This window comes from Lichenostomus cassidix, chromosome 2, assembly GCF_008360975.1.
Source record: "Lichenostomus cassidix isolate B80296 chromosome 2, HeHo_3.0, whole genome shotgun sequence".
Classification (NCBI taxonomy): domain Eukaryota; kingdom Metazoa; phylum Chordata; class Aves; order Passeriformes; family Meliphagidae; genus Lichenostomus; species Lichenostomus cassidix.
The window spans coordinates 63,466,318-63,484,473 of NC_139482.1; the positions used below are offsets into that span (position 1 = coordinate 63,466,318).

Consider the following 18,156-nt stretch of genomic DNA (forward strand, 5'->3'; position numbering starts at 1 on the left):
CACAACCTCTCACTTTTAACCACGTTTGGTTGGGTCAGGGCCAACTTGGTGTAACCAGATCCTCAGCCCGAGCTGCAGGTTTTCATTGCTCTGAAACTGTAGCTCAAGCCAAAGCCTCTTTAGCTATCACACCTAAGAGCACTACCACCCCAGCAAATCAGCAGATGAGCTCCACAGTTTAAGTGGATTAGCTGTGCTGAACAACTCTGCCACATCCAGTTCTCCTGTCCAGTGCTCAAGCTTCAGTCAGCAGTGATCTTTTATACAGCTGCTCTTGGAGGTTTTGTTGCAGAGGACAGAGCTAAGCTAACGATAAGCTTATGATGTCCCCAAGTACAGGAGAAAGACAAGCTTGGAGGTTGGGATCAATGGGCATCCCAAGGGGCTCAGTGAGCCAGCAGTGTTCTTGAAGATCACCCCCTGCCACATCCTCTCCAGCACCAGAGTTTGGGATTGGCTTTCCACTACATCATGTGACTAGGATGAAAAAAAATACAAGCCTAACACACCAGACACCACCTTGCCATGACTTCTTATGCGAAATCCTCAACAGTGGCACACAGCAGAGCAGTGCATAAACCACCACAGGAACAGGATTCCCTCCTTATATCACCTATCTTAGTCTGGGAGGAACAACCTCTGCCTTACCTTTGCAGCTACAAACCTCGGTTCCAGTAAACTTCACTATTTCCCAGGTACTCCAAATCCTTCTCTCAGCCGCTCCTCCCAAAGGCAGCAGGCAGAAGTGCCGCATAACATAGCATAATCAGTGTGAAGTTGTAATAGTGTGGGGGAACGTGGCAATTCATGGAAAATGTCTTTGACCAAAAGGCAATTAGCAGCGAGTCTAAATGCAGCAGCAGAAGGGAGTGGTTTCCTAACAAAACATGCCTTGTAAGGGACAAAAAAAAAAAAAAAAAAAAAAAAGAAAAGGAAAAGCCAAACCACCCTAAAACTTGCTTTCCTCAAAAAAGCAGCATTCTCAGGGGGACTGAAAGCATGTGGAAAAATATACCTCTCTGAAGCTTTCTGTAAAGATTATTCTTTACAGACGCATTTGCCAGCCCCTTCTGCTCTGTCTCCTAATGCTGTTGAGTATAACTATGTTAAGTCAATAAGCAAAGCCACAGAAAGAGAGTTTTTTGAGGTTTTCTTGGCCAAGAGAGGAAGCAATGCGATAGGAAACTTTTCAGAAGTGGGAGTTGTGCCTGCCTTGCTTCTAATTGTAGTGAAACTGTCAACCTCTGCATTGTGTTTCAAGACTTTACACTTCAAAATCATTCCCTCTGTGCTTAGAATTGCTATACTTTTAAGCTAACTACTTGTAAAAGTGCTGTTTAAGAAATGACATCTTCAACCACATTTAACGTTGAGAATAAATCTAAATTTGCAAAGTCTCATTGGGTCCCTGCAGAAGTGCAGATTTTTTTATCGTACTTGACAGCCAATCTCTTGGAAAGTATCTGTGCAGAAATTCAGTTTAAATTACTTCATATCAAGACATTTAAGAGAAAATGGGGACTTTTCTATAAGTTAAAAATAATTATGTTCTTTTTACCTTAGATAAAAAACCCACCAACATTCAAGCAGCAAACAGCATCAAAACCAATTAGTAACCTTTCAACCTGAAATCCTCCCTATGTGTAGGCATGTATTAATCGTATTTCAGAATGATCTCCAAATGCACATGGCTAAAATAACTGAACTGGGCTGACTTGCTTTCTCCCTTGTAAACCAGCAGAAGTGAAAGGCAGTCCAGGTACTGCGGTAAGAATTACACGCACTCACTGCCTGTGGAAGGATGTTCTCTGCCTCTGATCACTAAACTCTGTGAATCACTCCATCAAAGCCAGAATGGTAAATTCATAGATAAACCAGTGTGCTAAATTTCTCTTCAGTGTCCAAACCAAATCAAGCAAGGAGACAGATACCTGCCAAACTGCAGGGAGCTGAGGAAGCCTTGCGCTTTCCAAGTGACCCTGCACACATTTGAATTTCAGGGAAATTAGGAGGCCAATAACGCCATCATGAAACAAAGAATATTTATGTTGCTTCAGTTTTAATGATTTTAAAATATGGAAGAACATTTCAGTAGAGGCAGAGTCAGTAATGCTCAGGTATATTTACATTCTGCTTGGCAAAACTAATTCAGGGTAAAGGTTTACTGCTAAATACACTTAGGGAGACAGAGAATAGGCAAGTAAGCAGCTCAGAACATGCAGGCTCAGAGTCAGTTCAGTCAGGACCTATTTTCCACTGAGTGTGGCAGTGCCCAGCACAAGGAAGCCCCAAGAATGACTCCAGTTCCCAAGTAATACTTTCACCAAGTAGAAAATTATACTGTACCTTGTGGGGCTGAACAACTTTGAAGTATTATCTTGAGGTCTGCCAAAGCTGTTCCAGATGCCAGGTTTCAATTTAAGCCCATCTATTTTTCATATCCTTCTCCCAGACTGCCATCTTCCCGGTTTAAAGGAGGACAGCACACTCCTTCAGCCTGAGAAAAAAGCTCCTACCATTGCTTGGGAATGACTCCCCTCCATAGCATTTGGAAATTGCACTAATCATCTTGCAAGGAAGTCCCTCCCCACTCTTTGCTCACAGCATGCTTGGCTGGGCCAAGCTGAGGTGCTACAAACAAGCTCCCACATCGGCACTGGTTATTTCTGCACTGGGGGAGGAGTTGTATGTGCCTACCCTCTGCACCCTGCTCATCACTATTTCTCCATGCATGGATACAATTCTTCTCATCTTTTCCCCAACTAACAAAAAAAAAAACCCTTAACCAGACAGGAGCAATGATGGCAAACAGCCTTCTACTCCAAACTCCAGAACCAGCTCAGGCAAGAACTGAGGAAACACAGACGTGTCACATGTGAAACAGCTGAGCTATTGCAAACAACAGCAACCCTTTTGACTTTACCAGAAAGTGCCCAACCCAATACTTCTTTCCAAGTGGAAAGGCTGCCCTCCACATACTGTGCAGACTCCAGCAGAGCTGGATCACCTTCTCAAATATCCTTTGTCTGCCACAGCAGTCCAGCAAACATTGCCATCTAATCGTTCTGACAGTACACAAATCCCTTACCGGCTTGGCCCAAGGTGAGTACAAAGTTTTTGCTAATCTTGCATTTATATTAACTTCCCCCTCCCCATCACATCATGGGAATCATCCCTGTTTCTAACCATCAAAGAGTTAATGGAAGAAAGAACCACCCTACCATGTGCTTCACTCAAGGCTAAGTGGACTGGCCAGCTACCAAAGCAGATTGTTAAAGACTGCACTGAGCTCTTGATTTTTTTCCCTCGACTGCAATAAACGTAAGGATTGAATGTGGACATAAATGTAAACCTAGACCACATCTGCTGATAAAGCAATGTCTTTGTACTTGCGCAACTGCCATTAACTGTACACAAAATACTTCAATTTCATGAATTCTCCTACATTCAAAAGCTGACCTGCAGTGTGCCCGAGGCAGCCAATGTGAGCTGCATGCTCAGCAGAACTGCACATTAAAGACAGAAGGAAAACAGATTATAATACAAAATCAGACTGCTAGGAAAGTGAATCATTTGTGCAGCTGTTAAACAAAGTATTTTGGGCTCACTTTACCACACCAGATTAAAATACAGCTCTGGTGGCTCTCTTCTGAAAGGCAGCGTAACAGGTAACAGGTTCATGTTATTTGCACAAACAAAACCGGTGCCTTCAGGACTCTGTCATATTCCACTATTAAACTTTTCTTTTTAATTAATTGAACTACTCTTCTGTTTAAAGATTTCTACCTTCCCACAATTGCATTAATAGCTTGGAGCAGGGTGTACATGCATATGCACATCATTTCTTCCCAAATATCTCTCAGGGAAATTCAGCTGTGCATCTTTGCCATACGTGTTCACACTTCTCCTCATAACTTCAATATAGTATTTTAAGTCTAACTTATTTCTTGGTAAGATACTTCCACCTTGCATTCACACCTGTCATACATGGATTGTGGCGTTCCCTTAAGTATGAAGTGTTAAGTATTATTGAATCATTTGAAGGTTTCTCCACTGCCAGTCAGGTATGAGCAGCTATACAGGACTCCATCTCTAGATAGTTTTATTTTGAATGGCATAAATTACCTAGGGCCAGCTCATTTCCGTGTTGGTTCATGCTCTGCTCTGCTGTGACCTCCTCTAAGGAAAACAACTCAGGAAACCATCTGCCCCAAAGCCACTTGTCTCCTCTTTTAGACTCCTTCATATTTCACATCTACCATAACTGATCTATAGGCATGAAATCCACTCTGGAACGTGACTAGTGACCCTTTCCATGGTTTGTATTAATGTGATTATTTACATGATCATTATTAACAAGAGGAAAGTATTTTAATTTACACTGCTAGCAAATTCAATTTTCACATCTGTGATCAACATATTCATGTCGACAAATAGATGTTTATTCTCACATGCTGGGCTTAGAGACACAAAACATGATGTATTTCTTAGATGTCCCCATGGCATCTATACCTAATTTGACATGCAATCTCAAATTAAGCAGAAGTCTGTTTTCAGGTATCCAGTACCTTTCTAGTTCATTAATAAGTTAATTAAAGAAAAAAAAAATTAAAAAAGCTTGTGAGCAGAAGTCATACCCAGATTTCAAAGACCCAACAGTGTTGGAAGGTGCACAGTAGATCATGCTCAGAGTACTTCATGCAAAAATATCAATCAAGAAATTTTGGTGCTTCCACTCAGGGTTCCTTAAATTTGTGATTCGTGTGGAGAGGCATCACTAACAACAACAACAACAATGTCTCTCTGCAACAAAAATGTAAAAACTACAGTTGGATCTTTGGGTTGAGAAGTACAGTGATTTTGCACAGGAATTGCACACACTCCATCTACTGGCTTTTCAGAAGACTAAGAATTTTAACAGCGGCAAGGCAAGTTTACCTTGCATGGGAATTATTTACCGAGCAATGCCTGTGAGTTTAGCGCCTATGAAGATACAGGAGACAATCACCTATCCCAGGGAAGCCACAAAGCAATCCAGAGCTGACAAAACTGTTCAGAACCTACAATGGTAGAAATACAGGTCACAGGCTAAAAAAAGTAACCTGAATCATCACAGCACCTTGTACACTGCGACAGAAACCTAATAAAGAAACAGAGAAAATGTTCCATCTGACAAAGGTGTTGGTTGTGCTTAGTGTGAGCTGTGAGGCCTGCCTCGCTGCCCTTTAGAGCAAGGGCAGGGGTAACTTCTAGCAGAACAGATAAAGGCAGCAGACTTGCACCCACAGCAGAGACTTCGGTCAGTGCTGCCATTGTGCCACCTCTGCAGCACCCTGGGGGCACAGGCATTGTAATTTTTAATTCAAGAAGGTTGCATGCTGCATCACAAGAAGAATTCACAACAAAATACAATCACTGAACCAGAAATGGAACTCTAGTTACGCTCTGTCAATCAGGATGTTTGACCATGGCAAATCAAACAATCTGCTCAGCTCTGCTGAAAGCTTCCCAAAGCCAGTGCTATCTCCCACTCCTCGAGTAGTCTGCAATGCTTTTATTGCAGTTGGCAAAAGTACTGAGAGTAAACCCTGCGCTAACAGCAGCTGAGAATACTGATAGTTTTGCCATTGGAGTGTCAAACTGTGACACTTCTTTTCCCAACAATTTAGTAAAGCTAATATATCTGCACTGCCTCACCAATGATACCAGTCAGAGTTTGCCAGGTCATTTCTAACTCCGTAGTTGCAGGCAAGGGCACACAGAAGTGGCTGACAACAATCACAATGTCAATCTGTGGTCTTAGGAAGCTAAATATATTTAAATTTGTCAATATATTCTGTATCTTAATATGAAACTTGCATCAGGTAGGCTGTTACTGACAGTTGTGTGAAATGTATGGTGGTCCATGATACAGATTAAGGTCCATGACACAGATTATCAATGTCTCTTCACTCTTCACCCTGGATTTCAAATTAGTTTCTTTAGGAAGCATTCAGTACTAATATACTAGTGCCTTGTCACACAGATGCATAATGGATATGATTTGTAGTAAAAGACAAAATCACAGAAATTTTATTTGCATATAGGGTCAGAGATGTTTTGAAAACAGACTTTTCAGTTATCTATGATGTTTGGAGGAACTTACTGTTGCAGAAAAAAAATAATGTATTTCCTTCATTTGCTACTGTCCTCCTCACAGACCCAAGCCTGATCTTGCATCCAGTATGATTTCAGCAGAGTGGGTTTGGATCAGAATAATGTAATGTCCAGTTTTCCAACAACAGATCAAGTTTTGTTTTAAAATGCTGTCTTTACTCAGCGCAACTCTTTGATAAGAGGCTACGGTTGCTGCTGACCCCTTCTTTCCATTTTCTGTGCCAAAGTTGTGAAGGTACAGTACTGTTTTAAGATGTACACAGCGAAGGAGAGTACAGTGATGTGAAACTGGTATTTGTGTTTTGTCAGTACCAGCAAAGGTGTGTCTGCACAAAGCTGTGATAACTATCAGCAGCTCAAAGCAATTTAGATCTTTGCTTGTTTGTGTGCCAGGCAATCTTAAAGAGCTGCAGAACTCTCTCTTCTAAGCATTAAGATCTCAGTAACTTCAACTATACAAACTCCCCAACTTAAAACAGCATATTCATCAATTTCTAGGAATACACCACAGTTTGGATGACACATTATTCCAGTGCTCAGTTTCTTCTGGACCTGAAGGCATCCTAGAGGTCTTAAAACTCAGCCTTTCTTCAGCTCCAACTGGAGCCAGACCAAGTGTTCAGCACTGGCACCAGACCCACTGCAGCGCCAGAACATTTCAGAAACTAAGCCAAGAGCTGGGGAGTTTTTAGGAACCCTTTGCAGAAGGCTTCTCTGCCAACAAGGTTCAACGAGGTTTTTGCTGGTGACTTGAGAAGACATATTGAATGTCAATTGGCATGTTTATCTTCATTAAACACTGAGCTTCCTTTCTAACATCTAATAGGGCATATTACTGGTTTAATACTAATGGACACTGATCAAAAGACCCTAGATTATTTGGTTGGCTTACCTTAAACCTTTTCCTGCTTCAGTTTCCATGCAAAATATATCAAAACAGTATTCCTGTGAATGAAGACCCTATAAACTAATCATTTAAGGAGATGAGAAAAACTACATTTAAAACTGAGTTGTGGATAAAAATGCCAAAAACCTCCCAGACCAACTCCACAATTTTTTACAAAGACTACTTGGGAAAATAAAATCTAGAGAAGCATACTATAGAATGCCATTTGAAAATTCAATTCCTTATCTACTAAAGGCAGTTCCTTCTCAGTTGCCTTTTGTTTAAGGACAGAAGTAGGTGGCAAACCAGTGTAAAAAAGAGGATCAAGTAAACACTGGCATTTTAAGCATTGACTATAAGCAAAGATAAACAGCAGTGGTCAAATGACAACCAACCAACTCTCCTTCCATGCTTATTTGAAGGGATGCTGGCGGGGAACAACCTGGATCAAGGCTATCAATCCATTTAAATGCAGAAATGCCTTCATGGTTTCAAGGCAGAACAAATATTTCTTTTTGTCTGCACTTTTTAGAAGACATGAACAGTAACTTCAGAACAGAATATAGATGCCTGTTAACAAGGCCAACAACAATTACTGCTATGTCTAAGAATCAACAAAAAAACCACCAATGTATTCCAAAGGCATTCGCTCACAAAGCAAACTCACTCCACGCAAGCCCAAGCACAGAAACGTGATAGTATCTCATGATTTATGTTCTTTCAGCAGGTTGTACCGGGTCCTCCAGATTCCATGTTTGCCTTTGAAAGCAATTAAGTTTCTAGCACTTCTGGGAGTGACAAAAGCTCTCACTATGAAAACCTACATGCTGCACTCATGCTGAGTCCGTAGCTTGGCAGACTGAAACAAAAGCACCACGAGAGGTGTGAACTTCCCCCACTTAACTCATCTGTGAGCATTAGTATGTGAAGGGCCATCTCTAAAGTTTGAAACTATTTCCAAATCATGTCTTTGTCCTATGCCCAAAGAGCCAGCTGCCGCTGTGATTTGGAGAACATTTCCAAAGCCCCTCTCAGCCTGGAAAGAAAAATCCCTTTTCTCATCAGCCTGCACACAAGAAACTCTACAAGTTCAGCTAATGTGAACTATTCTAGTTGCTCGGCAAGACAGAGTACCCTTACTTACATAACAGCATGTCCAGACACCACGATGAAACCTGGGTCCTGCCGTGCTATGCACTGTACAAACACCTGCTCCATGGAGTTTACAACTTGCACAGAGTAAACTGTACTTAAGGGAAGACAAGGGCAAGAAGCACATGTAGACAAGTAACCAACAGGCGTTTCACACAACTAGTGTGTGACTTTTGCTTCTGAATTATTATAGTACAGGAATGCTGCCTGATCAAAAAATAGATCTGTGATATGTTCCTGGCTGAATAAAACAAACAGAATAGCAGCACAGTCAAACTATTAAACACCTCGGCCCCAGCAACCAAAGCCCCAATGCTGTGAAAAAAACACACTACCTGGACAAGGCACAACATCTTTTACCTCCTCAAGACAGAAAAAAAGCCAACGCCTTTTCCCATCACTGTTTTAATTCTACCCATACTGCAGACAGGAGTGACCTTGTGAAGCCAGAGCCAGAGTGTTGAGCTGGTGTAACAAACAAGGCAGCTGAATGCACAGAAGGGCATTTGCCAATGGGCAGCCCAAGTGCACGAGGGAGGGCAACTCCTTGCAGGCAGGGTGATGAGGCACCTCTTGTTTACAGCAAGGCACCCTGGCCTGAGACTGCAGCCAAGGGCAGTCACTAAGGGGTTGATCTTACACATGGAATTCATGTGTCGTTTAGTCTGTGGCAAACAAACTTGCCATGACCAACATTTTTTCACATCAACTTATTTTTGCACCTTAGACTCTGCAATTTTACTTTTTACTTATCAGTGTACCTGTTTCCTCTGTTATACAGTAAGATACACAACTCTGTGCAAGTAAGTTAATTTCAAATAGTGTCATTTTCAAAATTATTTAAGCCTAGTTATGAGAGTTAACCCAGCTCTGTTTCCTTCTGACATCATCTGTGGTTTCATAACTGTAGTTTTTTGTACCTTTCACTCACCTGTTACAATGCAAGGACTTAAAAATTCAGGGAAATTATTTATCAGGTAGATCTGCAAAAAATGATCAACCATGATTTTCTACCAGATACAGAAAAACATTTCCCCTCTCACCTTCCTTCACCTTAAGTTATGATCATTTTTAAGAACCAGAAGTAAGCATTTTTAGAACAGAAATGTGCTTAAAGACACAAAATAGCAGAAGAGTAAAATGTTTCAATGTTTTTTAAACCCTTTTTAAAGTGCTTAACATCTCAGGACAGAATGTATGAACAACTGTGAGCTTGGTCACAAAGAGTTCATTACACATACAAACATATACAGACACGTCAGAAATGTTAAGCCAGGAACTAAAAGGCAAGAAAATACCAAAAATGTGGCCAATTCTGTAACATTTAATCTTTATTCCTACTTTTGTGATCACACGGGGTTTTTTCCACAGGAAATGGTGCCATTCACGGTATAGTAGAGCTGGTATTACTGAATAAGCAATCCTCAGTAGTTTGCTTCATTCTCAGTATTAAAAATGGCCCTACATGCTATGCTTTAAAGACAGAACAACTATTTCCTTCTAGGTTATTTTCTAACTGTCACCATATTACCTAACTGCCTGATTTACTAAAATTAGCACATGTTCACAACACCTCGGTGAGGAGGGTTTTTCCCCCCCATCACAGAGACAGAACTGAGACTCAGAGAGACTGAGATTGTGGACAAAGGTCCCTTCCAAACCCAGCTATGCTGCTTGATGAGATTTTCCTCCCACACATGTGCTCAGCACCAGCTGCCCCTCTTCCTGTGCTGACTGTCTCCCTTCAGAAGTGCTAGCAGTCTGGTGTAAAAGCATTTTGTAATCCGTTATGGTGAAAATAAACTGGAGCAGCTACAAACGACTCCTCAGGCTCTTTTATGCTAACCCAATTTTGCCTCCAACTGGCTAGGGAGCACTCACCAAAGAGGGTCCTTTCCAAAGGGAGGTGCAGTGAGCATGTGGAAAGCTTGTGCTGACAGAGGCAGACCCAAAAGAGGGCATCTACACTGGTCAAACTCATTACCAGGGCTGGAACTTTTAAATGAAAACAGATCTTTTCTATTGGAGGAACAGAGACAACTGCAAGCTATCAAGGATCTCACGTGAACCAAAGCTGTAGCATTAAGACACCCAAGCCTGCACTCACAATTTCATGCTGACAGCACAGGGACAGTGAGATTAAGGTGTAGGAGCAGGTGGAAAGAGATGTATTCACATGAGATACTAGTGCCAGCAAGACACTTGTTGCATCCTCTTGCTGGATATTGCTTCTCCACCATTAAGCTGCTCAAACAAACTATATGAATAGTCCTCATCCACTTCAAAGTGTGAAGTTAGACACTTTGAACAGACTTAGCAGCAGTTTAAGCTAAACTGTGCATTTTCACACCAGGGTTTTTGCACTGATGCAGAGGGACAGGATTGCATGAGTCAGTCTGCTGTCTCCGTAGGGCTGTGAGGCTGCATCAAGCACTTGGACCATAACAAACAACCATAGGTGAAATGATCCTCTATCTTCACACCAGACAGGACAAGCAGCCTCAGGAATCACAAACTCCATACCAATGTACAGAACAGAGATTTCCCTTCTCGGTGGCTTCAATTCTGCTGCTTCCCTCCTCAGACTCTTTACACCAGTTCCCTCCCAGTTCCTCACCATAGTCCCAGTCCCATCACACAATCTACCCCTGACAGTCACACCAGCTCCAAAATGCTGTCCCCATACTTGGTGTTTTCAGCCTTAACTGTGCCTCCATCTCCTTGTTCAGGCAATGCCATGTTTCTCTCTACTACTCCTGAGCACATCCTCCACAGCTTGCGTTCTCTCTCCATCCATTCCTTCTGCTGCACCCTATCTGGGCAAACAGCAGCTTTGCTGAAAACATGGGAAGACAATCTCCTTTCTTTTGCCTCCTATAAGCCGAGGACCACAGAACTCCTCAGGAGACTGATATAGAAATATCAAAGCAAGTTCTTCAGCTTTAAAATACAGCACACGCAATGCTACCTAACGAGTTCCTGCTGTGTGGGTACAAAGTGAGAGATCTCAGAGTTTATATACTGACTGATTATGGACAAGTTCTCCTCTAAATGAAAAGGCAAATCAGTAATACTGGGGCAACTCTACAGCCAAATTTCAAATATTCACCCCCAAATGTGAGGGTGCTACACACAGGTACTCAAATTAAACAGCTGACCTATTTTTTTTTTTTTAATATACAAAAATGCAGGGTTTTGTATCTTGTTCTCAAGACAACCTGAAAAATTCATGCTGAAATGTAAAAAGAAAGAAAAACGAACACTAAATTGCCACAGCTTTTGGAAAAAAAAGTCACTTAAAAAAGTTATCCTGGAAAAATCCTGAATGTTGTGCAATGCTGATTGTAGGCAGTTCAACCTGCTTTTCTAACATTACTTGCGATTTCCTACAGCTATTACAGAGAAAGTCCCTCAAACAAATCCATGACGTGGAATAAAAATGAAAGATTAGAGGCTCCAGTGATGTCTGAACATATCTCAACAGGAGAAATATAGACTGTAATGAAGATGCCTATTAATGAGGCAACAGATAGCTAACACAGAAGACAAGACAACACCACATGAAGTGAATTTTTGGTTCAGATATACAAGAGACAGGAAATCTGAGTGTCACAGTCACAGCCTATTTACAAAAATTAGGAGTAAATGTTGATTGGTTTCTATAGACACAAACATTGATAATTGACACTCGAATCAAACAACTGTTCTTATGTCTGGAAGCAAGGTCAATCTGTGATCATTGTAGTTCAGCAAAGATGGCAAGAAAATCCTGTTGATACATAACCTTCCCCATCTAAGAGTCAGGTGACTTGGCTACAAGCAAGCAAATAAAATTACTTTAAACCAAACATTTAGCTCTTTCTTCATAAAAATACGTAGCTTTTTCAGCAGATGACTCAAATGTGAAAGTTTGTGGTTTTTGCTCCGGCAGCCGGGTGGGCTGGATTCTGATCCACTATGCAAATGACTCAAATGTTTTTCATTTTCTAGGGTGCCAGCTACACTCCTGAACCCTCTGCAAAGGGAACCACCACTGCTGCTGAGCTTCACAAGAAAAGAGCAATAGGGTATGAAACGTTTTTTCCTCCAAGATGACTACCACCCAGTTTTATAGCATGACAGAGAGGAGTTGTAAAGTCACTGTCTCCTTGAGTAACTCTTTTGAAATAGAGGCAAGAGGTCTAACTTGCTAATTTTACTGAAAGAGAGGTACGCAGGCAGATTCTGCCATTGAGCATTCCAGATTTGTGTTTTGCAGAGCATCCCTTCAAGGCTTATACTGAACCTCTTAGATTTTAAGAAAGATGTACAAGCAGAGGAAGCAAAAAACCGTGCCAAATAGGTCCCACTTAGATGGGATCCTTCCCTTTGCTGGATGGGACCTTCCTATAAGCACAAACTTGACTTGCAGGCCTTGGTGCTTCCTCCTTACTCTCCTCCCCAAAAGGAGAGGCTAAGCATGGGTTTGCAAGGGTGATTTAAAAAACAGAGGAGTCTTAATAGAAGCCAGCAGGCAGCCTCCAAATGCAGGGGTAGAGTGAAGATACAGATAGGCTGATCTCCCAGGTGTTCCACTGGAAACCAGGGAGCTGGGAATAGGTCTTCAAAGGGACTTAAAGCACTGCTGAGACATTCTGAAAGCCTCCTAAGATAAAAGTCAGGGATCTAACTCCATCATACTGTATGACACAAACTCTGTCCTGCTCAGGCATCTTCAAAGATCACAAAACACACGTATTTCTAGCCGTAAATACAGAAACTGACTGCCCATAATAGACTACATCCACACTGGGCGAGTCTGAAGCATTAGCTTTGTAACCATGATGAGAACTGTAGTATAAAGAAAGCCTGTGTATTTTTTTCTTTTTAATCCTATATAGACAGAGCTCTAAGCTGCTGACTTCTTTATTAAGTTGGACTTCCTGGCTCTCACCTATCTGAATCAAACAAACAAGCTTTGCAAACATCGTCTTGTCTTCTGCATTCACCTATTAAATAGCTCTATTATGTGGACCAAGTTGAACATTTTTTTCCACTGAACTATATATATACATACATATATATATATATATATATATAGGGACAAATCAAAATGCATGTATCAGTATCAGGCTTTCACTGCAATCCTAAAGAGTCGGGCAAGACCGAAGAAGCAGCAAGGAAAATTGAAACCTTTCTCCAAGTGGAGATTAAATTGAACTAAGCCAAACAAAGAGTGTTCTACCACTCTCATGGTGAGTGCTCTGGCTGGAGAGCTCCTTTCCTCCATCTAGCGAATGTATCTTGACTAGAGAAAGAGTAACACAGTACAAGAGAATGTAGCTGCAAGCTGGTGTGAATGCCAGGCTGAGCAAAGGGTTCAGCCAAATTCTGTCACTTCCAAGCAGAACTGCTGCAAGAAAAAGCATATCAAGTCCAAATACATGCTTATTTTTTGAAAAAATGTAACTGCTCAGATCACAAGACATGACAGAGATGTGTACAGCCTGATTTTTATTTCATGGGGCATACAGGAATTAATTTTGATTCACATGAGTTTTGGATACCCGACCTAGTAACATCCACATCCCTTAGTGTCAGGCACTGAAGTCAGAGATTGAGGCAGGTAAGCAGTAACAACTCACTCTTCATGTTTTAAAAACCATCCTGATTTTCCTTTGAGTCTTCCAGGAAAATCTGATATAGAGATCTCTCAAACTCACAATTCATCACCCTCTAGACTACACAACAAGTCCCCATAATGTTTCACTTTGGCTAGCAGAGCAGTGAACAGATGTGGAAAAAAAATTCACTCATTAGTGAAAAAATTCAGGGCAATAAAATAAACCAGAATTAACTGGACTGTGTCCAGGCCTCTTCACAGTTTTATGAAGAAGAATGTTAGGAAGCAAAGGACACATGCTTTGATTTCAGAGACCCAGTTCCCCAGCTGACACATGAAAAATGTGGTCTACCAAGGGGTGTGAGGAAGATTTCCATCACCATAATTCACCAGATAGTGCTTTGGTGCAAACCTTTTCTAGGTTGAAGAGCTTTGGCAACATACATCAGATAAGAAAGTGCCTCCCAGTATCTAAAGAAACACAATTATTTAAGGTGCAGATGGCTACAGACTTGCCACAACAGATACCCTAAAATATTATGAAGTTTGGAACAGGACATCTCAAGGGACAGCCTACCCAGCATGTCTGAAATATGCACAGGGCCGGGGAGCAAAGCGCTCTGAAGAAAAGGGAGTTTTCCTGGAGCAAGAGTGAGTAAGCATCTGGAAAAAGCATTCTTGAGCTAGAGATCACATTGGATGCAATACAGTAGAGGTCTGGGCTCTTCACCTCTCCTAGATAACCTGGAGCACTCTTGAAAAAGAAGAAGAAGGTCACTACTCATACAATGAACACAGGTGAGAAGAGCCATGTACAACTCCCTGTGCAGGAAAAACATCCCAGGGTTTAACCTCCACTTCCTTGCTGTACAACAGTTTTTAAAAGCAGTAGAGGGGAGAGATTTGGGACAAATGGCTCGATGTATTATCCATGACTTTGCTAGAGGACTGGGGTTTTTTTATACACCCTAGCCAGTAAAGAGAGAAAAATGGTTAATATAAAGAGTCATCTACAGGTCTGAATCTCCTGACAACTGCTATCTAAACTTGGAGGGCAAGGCAATAGCTGACAAAGAAATGAGAAATAAAAAGGAATTTGCATCAAGTGAAAGTTTCACGGACAAGCACTGTCACTTCATTTTGTTTTGAAACAGCAAAACAATTCGACTAATTCAACTTTTGTGGAAGCAAAATGCAGGGGGTGTGCTGCAAGTTAAACAGTTGGACTTTACGAGCTGATACACAGACTGAAGTCTGCTCTAGAGCCCCAGGGCAAATTTCACTCTCTGAAGCAGTACTATAGAGGGAGAAACTGCTCAGTGACGTGCCACTGTCTCTGAATATATAAAGGCTCCAAGTCAAGGATGCGAGTTAGCTGAGGTAACTGAGCTGTGACCACGCTGAAAAAATAGGAGCAGAGAGGGCAAATGAATGATAAAAGAATGAAAGAGCAAAATTGAAAACAATGGGATAAAGCAGAAGGGTGACCTACAGGATAAAATAGTTGCAAATTATTTGGCAAATTTATGAAGTCAACCCTCAGCATCACTGAGCTCTTACAAGCCTGTCCTTCAGCCTTTCTGTACCTCATCTGCAAAATTATGCTAGTAGCAGCCAGCAGCAGTGAGAACAGCTGTAGGAGGTGCATCCAGGTAGATGAACTCCTCTGTTTAGTGAGAGAGCTCAAGAAGGAATAGGTTGAGGAGCATCAGTGAGAGAGAGATGGAATACTGAAACTGCACCCTGCCTCCTTTCCCTGGGGGCAGGCCCAGCAGGCAGTCCGCATACATGATACAGAAGCTTCCCAGTCCTCTCCCCACCTGGCTGAACACAGTGACATAAGGGATAGGGGCAATGGTGACAAATTCCTGCCCGGCACAGCACATGCATTCCCTACATGACTGCTTCACCTTCCCAGGTGCCCTGGCATAACTGGAATGGGGCTATCCAAGTGGAATGGAACAACAAGAAGGATGATAATGGTTCATCTGTTGGGGCCAGTTCTGTTTAATGTCCTAATCGATGATCTGGACGAGGGGATTGAGCACACCCTCAGTCAGTTCCCAGCCAACACCAAATATGGTGGCAATTTTAATCTGCTGGAGGGTAAGAAGGCTCTGCAGAGGGATCAGGCCAGGCTGGATCGATGGGCTGAGGCCAGTTTTTTAAGGTTCAACAAGCAAAGTGCCATATCCTGCACTTGGGTCACAACAGCCCCATGCAACATTACAGGCCTGGGACTGAGTGGCTGGAAAGGTGCCCAGCAGAAAAGGACCTGGAGTTGCTGGTCAGCAGCAGCTAACAAGGGCCAGCTGTGCCCAGGTGGCCAATAAAGCCAATGGCATCCTGGCCTGGATCAGAAATAGTGTGGCCAGTAGGACCAGGGCAGGGAATGTCTCCCTGGACTCAGCCCTGGTGAGGCCACACCTCCAATCCTGTGTTCAGTTTTGAGCCCCTCACCACAATAAAAACATTGAGGTGCTGGAGTGTGTCCAGAGAAGGGCAACAGAGCTGGGGAAGGGTCTGGAGCACAAGTCTGATGAGACTGAGAAAGCTGGAGCTGTTTAGTCTGGAGAAAAGGAGGCTTAGAGGGGACCTTATCACTCTCTACAACTGCCTGAAAGGAGGCTGTAGCCAGCAGGGATTGACCTCTTCTTCCAGGTAACAAGTGACAGGGCGAGGAAAAGGCATCAAGCTGTGCCAGGGGAGGTTTAGACTGGATATTAGGAAAAATTTCTTCATGGAAGAAGTTACCAAGCATTGGAACAGTCTGCCCAGGGAAGTAGTTGAGTCACCATCCCCAGAGGTATTTAAAAAACACACAGATGTGGCACTTAAGAACATGGTTTAGTGGTGGACTTGTTTAGAGTAACAGTTGGACTCAATGATTTTAAAGGTCCTTTCCAATGGTAGTGATTATTTTATTCTAAACATGAGTAAGGGAGCTGCACAGTTCATGCAAAGCTGTGGTAATGAAACCATAGAGGAGAGCAGAACGCTGGCAAGTTGGTCTCATGGATCAGTGAAGAAGGGTTCCCCACACAACTGGAACCTCTGTCTGCCAAAGAAACTTATTTTTTTAAGCGGTTGCACCCCTCTACAGAAGCTTGCTTAAAAATGAAGACCCATGATCAATCCCCGAGGCAGTGTGTATGAGAAGTTTTCTGGCTCCTTTGGCATTACAGAATTAAAGTAATTTCCTCCTTTTCATGACTTCCTTACAATTTCAACTATCCACATCTAGATTATTGCCCATTTAGAAAAGAAGTACTGCTGAAGGGACCACATACATCAGAGTTCTTATTTCATTCCACTGAAACTTGAAATTCTCACTAAGACACAGCATGAAGGATTTTCAAGCACAAGGTCCTTTGAACATACAGAACAGGAGAGACTTTAACATCCTAACTGCTTTTAGCAGACTATAAGATCTTACACTAGGAGTCCCCTAGACATTAGACAATATTATCTGTAAGCAAATACTGTAGGAAAACAGAAAATCTGGAAAGTCCATAAAACAGGGAAGTGTATTTCCACAATAGAAAGAACATGCTCACAGAACTCAGAAAAATTAATTTTTGCCCATAATATTCATTATTTTCAAACACAAGGTGCAAGAGAAAAGTCTGGCTCAAAGAAAAGGGGAAAGTATAGATTCTGACTGAGCTATGCCTCTCTGATTTCCTCAGATCAATTCATTGCAGTAATTAATTAGTCAGATCACTCTTTTGTAGTCTTCTTCATTAGGTCACAAATCCATGCAAATTATTAATTTCTTCCACTACTTTTAGTAATGATCTGCTTAAGAAGTTGTCTTCAGTGAGTTCTTCAGTTTAATACTTATCTTGCAAATGTGTCAGTTTACTAAGAAGAGATGAACAAAAGAATTTTAAAAAATTCCAACACGAAACAGCAAATGTTAGGCCAGAATAACATTAGCCATTAAGAAGAAAATACCAGCAGTAGAACCAAAAATAGCTCTTCAACCATTTGTCTTTTCAAACCTGTTTTTTCTTCTTAGGATCCATGCTTCTTATTACTGACTGTTTCTTATGCTTGTGCTGGGGTCTCTCAGAACCTCTTTCTTCTGAGAGAAAAATATGTCTTTTTCCCTGTCATGTCAGTAGCAATCATAACAATTGGTTTAATTTCTTTTCTCTGCATTACTTTCTTGAGTTTTGCCTACTGTTTATCTAGATGCAAAAGCCGATGGTCAATCCTTGTCAGTTTTCTCTTTTATTAAGTATTCAAATGAACAGTGATGCTACCTCTTACTCAAATGTATATTTAAGCCATGTCTACTTGGGGAGGCAGGAACTAGGCTTTCCCATTGGCAAAACTTCCCCATATATTCTCCTCC

General features: G+C 41.8%; 1 protein-coding gene across 30 annotated transcripts in view; it reads right to left on the reverse strand.

Annotated features, from left to right (window-relative positions):
- ATXN1 (ataxin 1) overlaps window positions 1–18,156 on the reverse strand; it is a 349,836-nt gene that overhangs the window by 105,108 nt on the left and 226,572 nt on the right. The window contains exon 1 of one of the 30 annotated variants that reach the window (XM_085051854.1): window positions 8,187–8,308. The exons of the other annotated variants lie outside the window; for them this stretch is intronic. The gene's annotated coding sequence lies outside the window, so the exon portion shown is untranslated. Of the gene's footprint in view, window positions 1–8,186; window positions 8,309–18,156 lie in introns of those variants that run through there. 30 annotated transcript variants of the gene reach the window in all.